Source organism: Salmo salar, chromosome ssa07, assembly GCF_905237065.1.
Source record: "Salmo salar chromosome ssa07, Ssal_v3.1, whole genome shotgun sequence".
In the NCBI taxonomy this organism is placed as follows: Eukaryota; Metazoa; Chordata; class Actinopteri; order Salmoniformes; family Salmonidae; genus Salmo; species Salmo salar.
The window spans coordinates 18944680-18959265 of record NC_059448.1 but is presented as its reverse complement, the minus strand read 5'-3'; the positions used below and the strand labels follow the sequence as shown (position 1 = coordinate 18959265).

General features: G+C 39.7%; 1 protein-coding gene across 40 annotated transcripts in view; it reads left to right on the top strand.

Moving 5' to 3' along the window:
• The window catches only part of LOC106608606 (receptor-type tyrosine-protein phosphatase delta), a 656301-nt gene that overhangs the window by 290955 nt on the left and 350760 nt on the right, over nt 1-14586 (top strand). For all 40 annotated transcript variants that reach the window (XM_045721640.1, XM_045721639.1, XM_045721669.1 and 37 more), the window contains one exon: nt 4851-4898. The gene's annotated coding sequence lies outside the window, so the exon portion shown is untranslated. The remainder of the gene's footprint in view (nt 1-4850; nt 4899-14586) is intronic.

The window sequence follows — 14586 nt, the reverse complement described above, 5'->3', positions numbered from 1 at the left end:
TTATGTGCCTTCCAAAACTGTATGCATACACCGTAGTCTCAGATTTGCTGATGCAGAGCAGAAAACCTCACAGTGCACGTATTTGTAGGCGTGTTTGATTTTGTGACTCCCAGTCTGTTGTAAACCCTATGGATGCAACCTATGATATAATGCAGGATTCCCCAACTGGCGGCCCGCCAAGTTTTCTGAGCAAAAAATGTATTATGCTGGGCGTAATAGACTGTAGAAACACCAGGAAATCAGCTCCAAGTGATTTTAATTGAAGAAATCTGTTCCAAAGTATTCCCACGCATAATAGAGACAGGTGATCGTATACAAATATAAGCAAGGCTTGATATGATTATGTTTTAGTCAAACATTATATCTGTTTGGACTTCTTGTAGTCAATACGTTCTGGCCATCTACGTTCTGGCCGTCTGACCATCCGCTCAAGAAAAAATTGGCCCGCGGCTGAATCTAATGGATGATCCCTGATATAGTGTCATTTTAAGGACCAATCAAGCATCATCATCATCATAATAATAATCATCATCATTCATGATCATTCATGATCAACATCACTATTGTCATCATTCCAAAGGGACAAATCATGTTTACACTGTAAAATATTGTAGGTTAATTTTATAAGTTTACATACAGGTGCACTCCATTGGCCAAACTGAGGCCCTATACTAAGATTTATGTTTTGTAAACAAAGTATTGGCATAGACATTTGCCAGCGGCCGCCCAGCTGTTTACGAACTGTGGGCGGAAACAGAGATTGAAGGACTGCACCATTCGGAGACATTGTTACCTATTGACTACTTAATGACACCACCAAAGAAACGTGTGCGTGCAAAATGTGTCAAACATTTCTCAAAGATGAGCAAACAAGCAAACTACCAGATGGCGAATTCAGTAGACTGATTGTACAACAATGGCTCTGGCTTACAACAAAAGAGTGATGGCTGAATTACAGTGTAATGAGTAGAACATCCGAGACTCCCTTTGCAACCTGAAGCAATTATCACATTCAGCTGTTGCTTACAGTATATTGACTTCTTTCAAGATAACTCCTACATCTGATGCACAACACCTCGGGCTGTATAAATGCTGACTGGCCACAAAAAGCCACTTTCAAAATCTGTAACGCAACAAAAACTCTGTGTGTGTGTGTGTGTGTGTGTGTGTGTGTGTGTGTGTGTGTGTGTGTGTGTGTGTGTGTGTGTGTGTGTGTGTGTGTGTGTGTGTGTGTGTGTGTGCATTGTCACACACTCCAAATAAGCAGACATATAACAGAATCAAGCTGATTGAAGGGTGCTGACAATTTAGTGCCTTGAGCCCAGGCAGCCTTTCCCAGCAGCTGAAGATTATACAGAGAGGTGTCAGAAAAGACTGGCCACTAGGATTTACTGTTTTTTCCAGTTTTCGTTTCTCAGTAAAAAATGATCAGGTTTTGGGGTTATATCAAATATAACATTTCCATTACACTACCAGAAGGCAATCAGTGCTGTTGCACTAATACCAATGCAATCAGTTATGTTTTCCCAGTATAACACTGATTAAGTAATCGGCATATAAATGTAATTTTTTGTCACATACCGGTACTGGTGTTTGGTATCGGTATGTCCACGTGTTTGTATTGAATTAGGCCCTTTGTATGCCAACACATTTCAAATGAGTTTACTAAAGCTTAAGTGTGATGTGACATTTAATTTACCTCTTCATTTCTACTTCAAATAAAGAGGCATGGTGATACAAACATCGAGTCATATCTGAAAGGCTAAACAACTCTATTTGAACCTGACAAGAATAGGTCAGTATGCCTATTATCTAGTCTATATGAAGTTCAACTTAAAGTTGAAGAAGTTCATTTTACCTCTCGAAACTCTAGCCACAGGCTTACATCAGGGTATCATCATCCTGTTCTCGAGCAAAAGTACCTCAGTAGTTATCTAATTAACTGTAATTATGCTAGGCCATTCTCAGAATCGATTAAAATGAGACCACTTTGAGAACACTTATCAGACAAGAGTCCTTCCCTCCCTGCCACTCCGAATTGAATGGACTTGATGGGACAGTTTCTATGGAGACCAACAACTGAATAAGGGCAAATTGGGTGAAGTTAAGTTTAGTGGCGAGGTGCTATGGAGATAAGGTTAAAGGTCCTTGGTACAGTACAATATGATGACAGCGGAAGGCTGAAAAATAGTTGCAGGTGTGGAGGCTAAAGAATGACATAAAAAGGATGGAGGATTCCCATCGATCAAAGACATCATTTTTTTCTATGTCCAAACTAGCATACAATGTAGAATGCTGCCCAATACATTGGTTCTCTCTATGTAGTATGCTAGTGTGGACACAGGAATAGAACCCAGAAGTAAATAAATAGTACCATTAGTATAAATGATAAAGTAAAGCTAACATATCCCATACAGCGTGTGCTCACAGAGACAACTCTGTGTACTTCCCTACCGGATTTTTGATTCTCCCACTTCCATTACCTTAAGCCCTGTAATCTTGATGTTTTGACGGGGAGGGAGATTGCATTGGAGGGCATCACGTTCAAACAGGGCAGCTTAGTCTGGTACAGTATAGTAACGTGCAGCACACACCACCACTGTGCTTTTTCAGATATGGAAGTTTTAGGATTCTGCACCTGGCAAAAGAGAGGAGTCGATGGAGTAAACGCCTTATATGAGTAATTACTTTCTATTGAATGGAGGGTAGCAGCTCAGTTAATGTCTGCCAGTGAAAGGATGTTTGAGATTCTGCAAAGCTGCTATAGGTGAGCGCACAAGTAAAAAAGTCTTACAAATGTGATCTCATTGGACAATGCTGCTGTAAAACTAAGCAAGGTGATTCGTATGATGAATTGTGTACACGTTTACAGTATTTACATTATCATCAGTACATGTACAGTATTAAACAGTATACATTTGAGGTAGAAGTCATCAGTCAAGCATCCAGCGTTTACACTTCATATTCATCACTGTAATTGCCTACCATTCCAAACTGACGTAACCCTGTGGAAGTTCATTGCTTACCATTCCAAACTGACGTAACCCTGTGGAAGCTCATTGCTTACCATTCAAAACTGACGTAACCCTGTGGAAGCTGATTGCTTACCATTCCAAACTGACGTAACCCTGTGGAAGCTCATTGCTTACCATTCCAAACTGACGTAACCCTGTGGAAGCTCATTGCTTACCATTCCAAACTGACGTAACCCTGTGGAAGCTCATTGCTTACCATTCCAAACTGACGTAACCCTGTGGAAGCTGATTGCTTACCATTCCAAACTGATGTAACCCTGTGGAAGCTCATTGCTTACCATTCCAAACTGACGTAACCCTGTGGAAGCTCATTGCTTACCATTCCAAACTGACGTAACCCTGTGGAAGCTCATTGCTTACCATTCCAAACTGACGTAACCCTGTGGAAGCTCATTGCTTACCATTCCAAACTGACGTAACCCTGTGGAAGCTCATTGCTTACCATTCCAAACTGACGTAACCCTGTGGAAGCTCATTGCTTACCATTCCAAACTGACGTAACCCTGTGGAAGCTGATTGCTTACCATTCCAAACTGACGTAACCCTGTGGAAGCTCATTGCTTACCATTCCAAACTGACGTAACCCTGTGGAAGCTGATTGCTTACCATTCCAAACTGACGTAACCCTGTGGAAGCTCATTGCTTCCCACACTCAAACTATTTGATTTCTCCAAAAGTGAAATAGCATCTCCACTTGAGTTCGTGGCCCAGGAAGTGAGTGCCAACAACAGTGTCCATATAGCTAAATATTGACTGCACCACCCAATTCCAAGGCATCATTCGGCAGTCTCACTCGCTCTGTGAAACATGAAATAAATTATCACAAATCTCAAATATGTTTTTCCCTCCTTCGTCTTCTCCCAGGAGGACTGATGGTCTTTTGTTTTATTCAGTTTAGTTTTGCGGAGCTCCGATCAGATGCATTCCCTTGAAGGACCCGTCTGTTTTTTTTGCAACGGCCTCACTCAAATCCTTATACTTGATGGGAAAAGAACCAAAAGAAAATGTGTACCTCCCTATGGTTAGTCGGAGAGCGTCACACTCCAGTGTATTACGGAGCTGAATCGATATCTGAATTTTAACACATCGGTGGCATCTGATGCGTCCGCCTCCAGGGCCTGAATTTTCTCTAACTCTCTCTCTCTAATGATTAACAATGAGGTAGATAACAAAGCCGTATTTGACAGTCAAACTGATTCGGTTATGTTTGAGTGGCCCTTGGGTTCAGACAGTCTTTTAACACGAGACTCACTCAAACTCGATCAATTCTTGCTATCTTTGTCCATCTTCAAGGCTACCTGCTAGTGTTGGCCTGGGCTCACTGATACCATGAATAGGTTGTTGTCGCTGTTTGGAATGGAATTGTATTCTTGTCCTTTGCCCTTCAGACACAGCCTTTCAGACACAATATTAAGGGTGTACTTTCCCTGAACTCTGTCTATTCAGTGTTTTCCCATGACTATGACCATGCATTTTTCAGGTTTGGACTTCATGTTGTGGTTTGATGGTTTGATAAGTTTATCAGAGTTTGTTGATTGAATATCTCTTGAGAACTGGCTTCACAGGTGCTACCAACATACAAAATGGTCTTACATCTAACACACTATCAACATGCTATCACGAGCTGAGTGAACCATCTGGCACTGTGTACTGTAGTTCTAGTTACATTTTCCAATTTGGTCTCTGGAGCGCTCGGGTGCTTTAGTCTTCATTAAGGGGAGTTCCTTGTTGATCAATCACTGTCGCTTGGGCTTCTCTGTAATTGCGGGCTTCCTTAATCATGACAGACATCTCATCCTCTTCATTGTCACACAGGTCTCAGGAGAGAGAATGTTCCATGACTTTCACACCTTCAACCTCAAGGTAAGCCTCCATGCTTTATAACTCAAGATTGGTTTTGGAATGTTGCTCTATCAGTCTACAGTTGATATAAAGGACTGTGGGTTTGATTCTGTAATAGCTGCCTGTCTATCGAATGTACACAAGGAGGACAGACATTGTGTGTAGACATTGACACATGTCTACGCTGTATCACAGTGCAACTCGCTATGTTTACTGGGATGTGACAACTCATTCTGACAACACAAAAGTGACATGAATGTAAAACAGCACACTGTCGCAATACCAAGATAGCTACAATACAGTACTGACATACACAACAGACTACATTTAACTTGCCACATGAATGCAATGTCTTATTTATCCACATGTGCACACACCTGTCTGATTGTGAAAACTGGAAGTGTCTTCCTGTGAGGGGAGTGGTTACATGGTTGTATGTTGTTACAGTCATGAAAACCATTACTAAGGAAAATGAGCTACTGTGCAAATACTGCAATGCGGGTTTGATTGAGTTTATCCTGCTAACATAGTTTGGTAGATGAAGACAGACATGAAGAAGACAGCGGCATTGTGGGTAAATTGTAGATAATATAAGACTTCTTATTGTACGGACTTGTCTTTTCCAAAAGTCTAATATTACACTGAAACACTGAATCGTATTCAAATGAGAATGTTATCTGGCTGACGGATAATATCATAGGTTACTATTTATACTGCAAAATGAGCAAGAAGGCAAATTGTAATTTGTATGAAGAAAAATCCCATTGTATTGAAAATGCCATTCCATTTTCAAACTATGATAAAGTAACACTCATTAGATATGGTTGCCTGCCAGCCGAATTCATTATTTTTGTTGCAGAGTTCGACACACATTTGATTTCCTTAGTCTTTAAATTGACAATTATATGTGAGGCCTTACTCTTGAGAAATCCAGAATGTCTCATTTTACTCACTGGCTTATGAGTTAACATTGAGACTCATCCTATTCATTTTGACAACATATTGACAGACATGTCAATGACCTACAGGTACATTCTATGACACATAGACAATGAGTAACCAAATATATCTGCAATATGAACTAAACAATGAAGTTGTCTGTGTCAAAAGTACTGTCTGTTAGTGAACTCCTGATGTAACTTCAACAATGACCTAAGGGGAGCGAGCACAAATAACAAGGTGTTGTGTGATAGTTCCCTAGGTTTTTATTTGACAGCAGACCTGTATGCAGTACAGTATTAACTATGGCATGTTTGAATGAGACAGTCCTCAAGTGTGGATGGATTAACTTGGAAAATGCTCACTAACAGGGATGTAAACACATTTGTGCACAAAATTTGAGAGAAATTTCTGGGATTTCTTTGTTACGGCTCATAAAACATGGGACCAACACTTTACATGTTGCATTTATATTTTTGTTCAGTGTATATACACTGAGTATACAAAACATTAAGAACCATGGCATAGACTGACCAAGTGAATCCAGGTCAGGTGGTTTGGAGATGACATAGCCTAATACAGACAGAATGTATTCTCAAATATTACATTTTCTCTGTTATGCCGTGTAGACTGACCTGACATGCATGATTGTTGATGACACTCCGATGTTCAGATGAATGGAATTAAATGGCAGTGGTGGCAGTGGTGTAAAGTACTTAAGTAAAAATACTTTAAAGTACTACTTAAGTCGTTTTTTGGGTATCTGTACTTTACTATTTATATTTTTGACAACGTTTACTTTTACTCCACTACATTCCTAAAGAAAATAACATACTTTTTACTACATACATTTTCCCTGACACCCAAAAGTATTTGTTAAATTTTTTTATGCTTAGCAGGACAGGAAAATGGTCCAATTCAAGCACTTCTCAAGAAAACATCCCTGGTCATCCCTACTGCCTCTGAAATTAAATTGTGTGTGTGAGTGTGTGAGTGTTGGCCTGTGCCCCTGGCTATCTGTAAATAAAAAATACAAATAAGACAATTATTCCTTCTGGTTTGCCAGAAGGAATGTGAAATGATTTATACTTTCACTTCGACTTTTGATATTTAAGTATATTTTAGCAATTACATTTACTTTTGATACTTAAGTATATTTAAAACCAAATACTTTTAGACTTTTACTCAAGTAGTATTTTACTGGATGACTTTCACTTTTATTGGAGTCATTTTCTATTAAGGTTTCTTTACTTTTACTCAAATATGAAAATTGGGTAATTTTTCCATGTCACGGCTATAGAAAGGATCTGACCAAAGTGCAGCGTGTGTTTTGTTCCACATATTTATTTAATCCGTGAAAACTATGCAATACATCAAATAACTGAAATCTACAAAATAACAAACCGTGACGCAGAGGAGAAACAAACACTACTCACAAATAATCACCCACAAAAACAGGTGGGACAAACATCAACTTAAATATGACCTCCAATTAGAGACAACAACGACCAGCTGCCTCTAATTGGAGATGATACCAAACAAAACCAACATAGAAATACAAAACTAGAAACTGAACATAGAAATACAAAACATAGACAAACACCCCCTGTCACGCCCTGACCTACTCTACCATAGAAAATAACCACTTACTATGGTCAGGACGTGACATTCCATTACTGTTAAATAGTCTATAATGCGCACCACAGCAGCACTCAACTCAGACAGCGGTGTGAAGCCTACTCCAGCTGCTGGCAAAGTCATTCAAAGCCTATACTTTATCACTCTGGATGTAACTTTCCAGCGATAACTATTTTTGACAATTAATGTTGTTATTAAAACAAAATGAGACAACCTCATAGTAGAATAGTTTACTTATTTACCTAGTCAGCTTGTGTGTTCTATCTGAGAAAACTCTTCCTCTTGAGGCGCATTCAAGTTGCGAGAGCCATAGGAAGGAAACATGTACTCTGACAAGCAGTCAATGTACAGCTATTAATGCAATCGCAGGAAAACACTTTTGAAAGTTGTTTTGGCCTTTGTTAAAAAAGTGGGGGATCCCAGTTTTACATTACTACCACGTTTATTTCCCTACTACTTCAGTTGACAACTGGAGTTTAAAGCATCGTTTAGGTGTAGCTGTGCAACAGAGCTCTTAAAGTGGCAACATCGAAGCCAGTGGCCATCGAAGCTGAACATTTGTCCACTGAAGTCGGTTACGACGCCAAACTGCAGTCAGGTCAAGGTGAGGATGACGAGCACCCAAATGAGCTTCCCTGAGATGGTTTCTGACAGTTTCTGCAGAAATTCTTTGGTTGTGCAAACCCACAGTTTCATCAGCTGTTTGGGTGGCTGGTCTCAGCTTTTATATTTTCCCCAGCACAAGGTGCACCTTTGTAATGATCATGCTGTTTAATCAGTTTCTTGATATGCCACGTGTTAGGTTGATGGATTATTTTAGCAAAGGATAAATGCTCACTAACAAGGATGTAAACACATTTGTGCACTACATTTGAGAGAAATCAGCTTTTTGTGCTTCTGGAAGATTTCTTGTATCTTTTATTTATTTTATTCCAACACTTTACATGTTACGTTTATATTTCTGTTCAGTGAATATTTGAACAATATATCAGGTGATTTCCTGCAGTTTTCCATACATTTTCCTCTGTTATCTGTATGACTATATAATCTAATGTAAGTCTTTCTGTTCCATCTCATTTCACAACACCACAGTCCAGTGCCCTCATAATGGTCCCCTTCGCCAGAATTTTCCCCTACACTATTTATGCAGCGTGACAGGAAAAGCACAACATAATCAGCCTCTGAATTTGTATTTAATGATAGGGCATAATGATTTGGATACTTATTCATTCATTCAACCCCCTACCCACACACAATCACACTCTGGTGTGGGCACATGCACACGCCCCAATCCCATAGCCTCGTTTTGATCAATTTCGCTCCCTGAAATCTGTCTGCATCTACATTTTTGCCGACCGCGCTTGCTCCCACCAATCCGCTTCTGACGAATGACCTCTCCGCAGCCAATTTTTTCACTACGCTCACCCACTGTTGTTGACACATTGTAGCAAATAGGCTTATTTTGACTTCACATCAAAGGAACATTATGATGAAATATGGGCATTTTCTCTTTTTATATATATTTATTACAGTGGTCCTCCTGCTTTTTCTACCCTACGAAATGTCATTAGCAACAACACAACGAAACTAAGATGGAATTACAGTTTTGCATGCGTCGGGCCAAACAGCCCCCTGTGAAAATTCTATGTGAAATTGGAGCCCAAGACTAAAGTTTGCACCAAACAGTGTCAGATTCTGATGTGTATGTATTGAGTCCATAGTCATTTGAATGCATTAAGTAATGAGCTTTTAAAAGAGAGGCCTATTTGAAAGATGTTACATGACACATGCAACTATCTCTGGTGTCTTGAATTTGTGGCCATTCTGATAACAAAACAGAATAGTTAATAAACTGAATGACAATGGTTTAGAGGGATAAGGTGTATATACAAATGTACAAATGAACAATAATCACATTTAATCATGAAGCAATTGATAGCATTGATTTAATCATGAAGCAATTGTATTATAAATTGATCCTTGATTACTATTAATATTGAATTAATTTATATTTCCCATGCATAGTACTTGAGGAAATAGTGATACATTGAGTGTCTTTTTACCAGATACATTTCTTCCCAAATGTAAGTAACTTTCCCCAACAAGTCCTAATATGCAACATGCCCCCCGTATAAATCACACTCCTATCAGTTAGTGTCCTTTAAATGAGAGCACTTACAATAATAGTTCTCCTTGGCATACAATAATCCAGAAGCCCCCTGTTTTTGATTTATGTTTTATAGAAAAATACTTAATGTCTTTCTTGGTGTCCCGCCATTGGTCTTTCTCATTGCTCTCAGCGTATGTATATGTTATTGATAGAGTTGTGAGTGATGACGAAACAAATCCCCATTGTGTCGCTTTCAAGGAAGATGCAGAATGTGATACGTCTGGGAGATAGAAAGGGAAAGAGGGGGCCAGTTTCAAGGAGTGCAACAGCTAAGTGTCCTTCCCCCTCTCTGCTTTGAAAGCTCTTTCCTTTTCTCTCTGGGAGAGGACAAGCATCTGAAGGCTTTGAGCTACTGCTTCCGTCAACACGGAGGCCAACCAGCCCAGGGAAGACTAGTGTCACTTTAACAGGACATGGCCTAATAACCTGTCAATTTACACATCCCCCACTAAGTCCACTACTGTCAAAGGCTTCCACTGTAGACATTAACACACTGTGTGGGAAAAGTGCTACCCAACACACAACACAATGTGGATTACATTTGTGCTGGAACTCATGCATTTTAGAATGATTGAAAGGCGATTACTCATTGATTCCATTGCCACACGGCTTGGTTCAGATCATTTCCGAGCAGCTGGCGATGTACTGCTCACAAATCCATCTAAGAACGAAGTGTTACTTCGTACACCCCCTACTGTCAATTGACTGGCACATTTTAATAAACAAATCAAATATTCTGACACAATAGAACCAACTGCATAATTTCTACCGTTGAAATGAGTAATAGGTCATGCTTACCCCATATGTAAAAGAAACATCCATTAGTCTTCAGATGTGGATTGATTAATTCATTAGTATAACAGATTATCATACACTTAGTTCTATTCTCAAAATGTCTATAATGTATACCAACCGTTCATGATACATTTCTATGGAAACATATGCCAAAATCATTCCAGTACATGGCCATTGAACATTCATCTGAGTGGTTTTACTAGAGGAGAAATCCGCTTCAAAGCTAACTGAGTCTTGATCATTGGTAATTCAGCTCACAGTACAGGGGGCAGGCTAAGAAAGCTGAACTCCTCCTACAGTCGACGATGAGTGTTTCATTAAACGATGATGAGTGTTTCATTAAACATTGACAAGCCGTTCAGAGGGAAGCTGCCAGGCTAACACACAAACAGATGCCTAATGAGGGCTGGGATGGACCTATCATTGTCAGCCATGATATGACTGCATGCAAAATATTAGATATTATATTACCAGGAAGAGAAAGTCATTGTAGAAAGTTTTCAGCCACTATAATGAAAAGAGGTAACATAAGAAATATGAAATATGGTGACATAAGCTGATTATCAGGTTGTGTTAACTAGAGATGTCACTAGAGATGTCACTGATAGGAACTGAAACCTAGATATCAGTGCATGCTCATCTATCTGGGAAAACAGTATAGTGATAGACATTATCCACGTTAACGCTGATGATTTTGAAATGTTAAAATGAAGAATAACAGCATACTGCCACATGAGCTGCCACAGAATCATCTAATGAGAAATGCGTTTTAAATTTAAAATGTAATCAGTAGGATTACCCCACGCAATCAGCTCTTCTTCATTTCACCTGAGCGAGCCCCAAATAAGCGCCTTCAATGGGAGAATTATTGCCAGCAGCTTATCAAAGCGGGATTGCGTTTTGACTTTGATTAATATAGTGAAGGCTGATAATGTCTAAGTTCAAAATGTTCTCCTCACCAAACATTCTATAAATATTGAACTTGAGAGTTTGCTTTTTGTGTTTCTTTATGCCTTAGAGTTCTTTCAAAGACATGAACAGTTTTAGATTTTGTGAAATAGGTTTAAAATTAGATTAAATAGTTATATATGTGATACTAGTAAAACAATAGATTTACTAACTAATATAGGCCATGCTTATGCCGTACAACATAGCAAATGTAAGCCTGCCTTCATATTCAAAATACCTCAATGCCTGCCACATGCTTCATTCCTATGCAGTGTTCGAAGCTGGAACATCACCCTGACAAGCGAGCAAGCCAGGGATCGGAAAATGACTTAAATGTTTGCTGCTCAAAATTCCAAATGACTGATAAGCAGTATCTATGACTCCAGTGAACATTGGGATTATGCCGGATATGTGAGTAGGAGAGGGTTGGAGAACGCCAAGGTGTTATGACTGTTGCTCATCTGAAGCCACAGCCTCTCCACACTGAACTTTTTTTTTAGGTCACTTCAAATCAAGTCAAATGTTATTTGTCATGTGCAACGAATACAGGTGTAGACCTTACTGTGAAATGCTTACTTACAAGCCCTTAACCAACTATGCAGTTCAAGAAATAAAGTTAAGAAAATATTTACTAAATAAACGAAAGTATTATTATTTTTTTTAAATGTATCAAAAAGTAACACAAGAAATTAGATTACAATAACGAGTCTATATACAGGGGGTACCGGTACTGAGTCATTGTGTGGGGATACAGGTTTGTTGAGGGAATTTGTAAAGTGACTATTTATAGGTAATAAACAGTTAATAGCAGCAGTGTAGAAACAAGGGGATCAATGTAAATAGTCCAGGTTAATAGATTAATTGTTCAGCGGTCTTATGGCTTCGGGGTAGAAGCTGTTAAGGAGCCTTTTGGTCCTAAACTTGGCGCTCCGGTACTGCTTGCCTTGCGGTAGCAGAGAGAACAGTCTATGACTTGGGTGACTGGAGTCTTTGAATATTTTTTGGGCCTTCCTCTGACACCGCCTAGTTTATAGGTCCTGGATGTCAGAAAGCTTGGCCCCAGTGATGTACTGGGCCGAACGCACTCTACCCTCTGTAACGACATACGGTCAGATGCCGAGCAGTATGGATGCTCTCGATGGTGCAGCTGTAGAACTTTTTGAGGATCTGGGGACCCATGCCAAATCTTTTCAGTCAGGCTCCTGAGGGGGAAAAGGTGTTGCCATGCCCTCTTCACAACTGTCTTGGTTTGTTTTGACCATGATAGTTGGTTGGTAATGTGGAAACCAAGGAACTTGAAACTCTCGATCCGATCCACTTCAGCCCCGTAGATGTTAATGGGGGCCTGTTCGGCCCTCCTTTTCCTATAGTCCACGATCGTCTCCTTTGTCTTGCTCACATCAGCTCCTTTGTCTTGCTCACACACTTGCTGCCATGGTCCCATTTATTTGAATACCGTAATTAACAAATAAGTTGAATCATCCATGATAATTCTATCTGTTGAGGCCTACTTCAGAAACACCAATAATAGGATTGCCATGCCTACCACTGTGTCCCATCACCCCCCCATCACCAACTGCCAACCCCGACAGAAACTTAAACTGATTTTGCCTCGTTCTCTCAGAAAACTGTTAAGTTCATTATCTTCTGCTGCAGAATCAACTTTTTTGAATAGCTCGCCCAAATATTCTCAACAGTTTCCAGTTTCCATTTGAATTGCCTTTGTCTGCTATAGGACTACTGTTTCCTCATTTAGATATGGCCAAGCATTATTTTACCCGTTGCATTGTGAACTGACAAATGATTTCCAGTGTTATCTTTCTAATACTCGGCTTTGTCTTCTGATTCTCATTCTGATTTACATTGCCGATACTGCCTGCGTCTATTAACGAACACAATGATAAAGAACAAACAGCCAACTCTGAATTCAATCATTATTAGCGTACTGCTTAAATGTTTTTGTCACTTATTTGAACTTGGAACTAAAGGAATTTCTGACTTGTTTAATCATTCTGAGAGGTGAATATGAAGGGAAGTATTAAGGGAAAGGTAGAATCTACTCAGATGTTGATCATATGGAGCATTGTGAAATACGGGATATGTGAGTTTACCATGGATTTGACGCCTGTCCTGCCTCTGAAAGAAAATTGCACTAAATATATTTTAAAGCTCTCACATGCTCTCACTAAGTTGAACAGTAGTACAGCATAGAACTTGCACACATGTGTCTATTGAATGTGCTGTTATTGGCTTCAGAAATAATGGACCTCACTTTGAATATGAATGAAGAAAGATCACTGTAATTTGAAATGACACCGTCATGCACTTAACTTTGAGACGAGCAACAGCCTCCATTTATTTGCGCTTGTCCTCCGCTGGCAGTCATGACACCCCTATTATGTGTGACAAGCCGTCTTCTGCTAACTGACAGACAGTTTAGGGGAATAATTCCACAGCAGGTCCAGCTGAGGACAGTTTGGAAAGCCAAATGATCCACAAAGACCAGACATAATGAATCCTTGTGCATGGAGGCATGGAGGGGTGAAAAAGAGCTTGACAGTTTTTCAGACACATCTGTCTCGATCCTTGCCCCTAAAAACTGTTTTCCTTTGGCGGAAAAATAGGTCAGCTGTGAACACCTGGCTGAATCTGCTGAAGATTTTCGAAGTGGGCTTTTAATTAACGGACCATGCTGGGAATTGTGTGGATTTAAGATCTGTTCTGGCCAACGCTGCACAGTTCATGTCGGATATTCAGTGTGGAGGTGGTGAAGTAGCTGTTTTAGAAACAGACTTTTCCCACGAAAGGGAAGGGGTAGGCAGGAGTGTGCCAGCTTGGCCCACATTCAGATTCTGTATTATTGAGATTACACCACAGTGACTGCTTAATTAAACATTTGCCCGTCTAATGACTTTGCTGGAGAGGGAATTATATGTCTAAATGCAGAAGAATGTACATTTACCCCGAACAGAAATCGATGGGGCATATAGTTTTGGCGCCCAATGTATTTTCTTGTTTAGGGCGAATGTTTGCATATTGACTCAATCCGTCTATCAATGGCTCAACATTTATCGAGCTGCAGGCTCATTCTTCTTCGTCTTAATGCATTGATTGGTGGTGTTCTACCAGTGTGCTTACTTTGTGCTTTTTGTTAGTCCAAATAAGGGGATTTATAAGTGAATGACTGGTGAATGGTGTATTGTCATTTTAAAATGTACA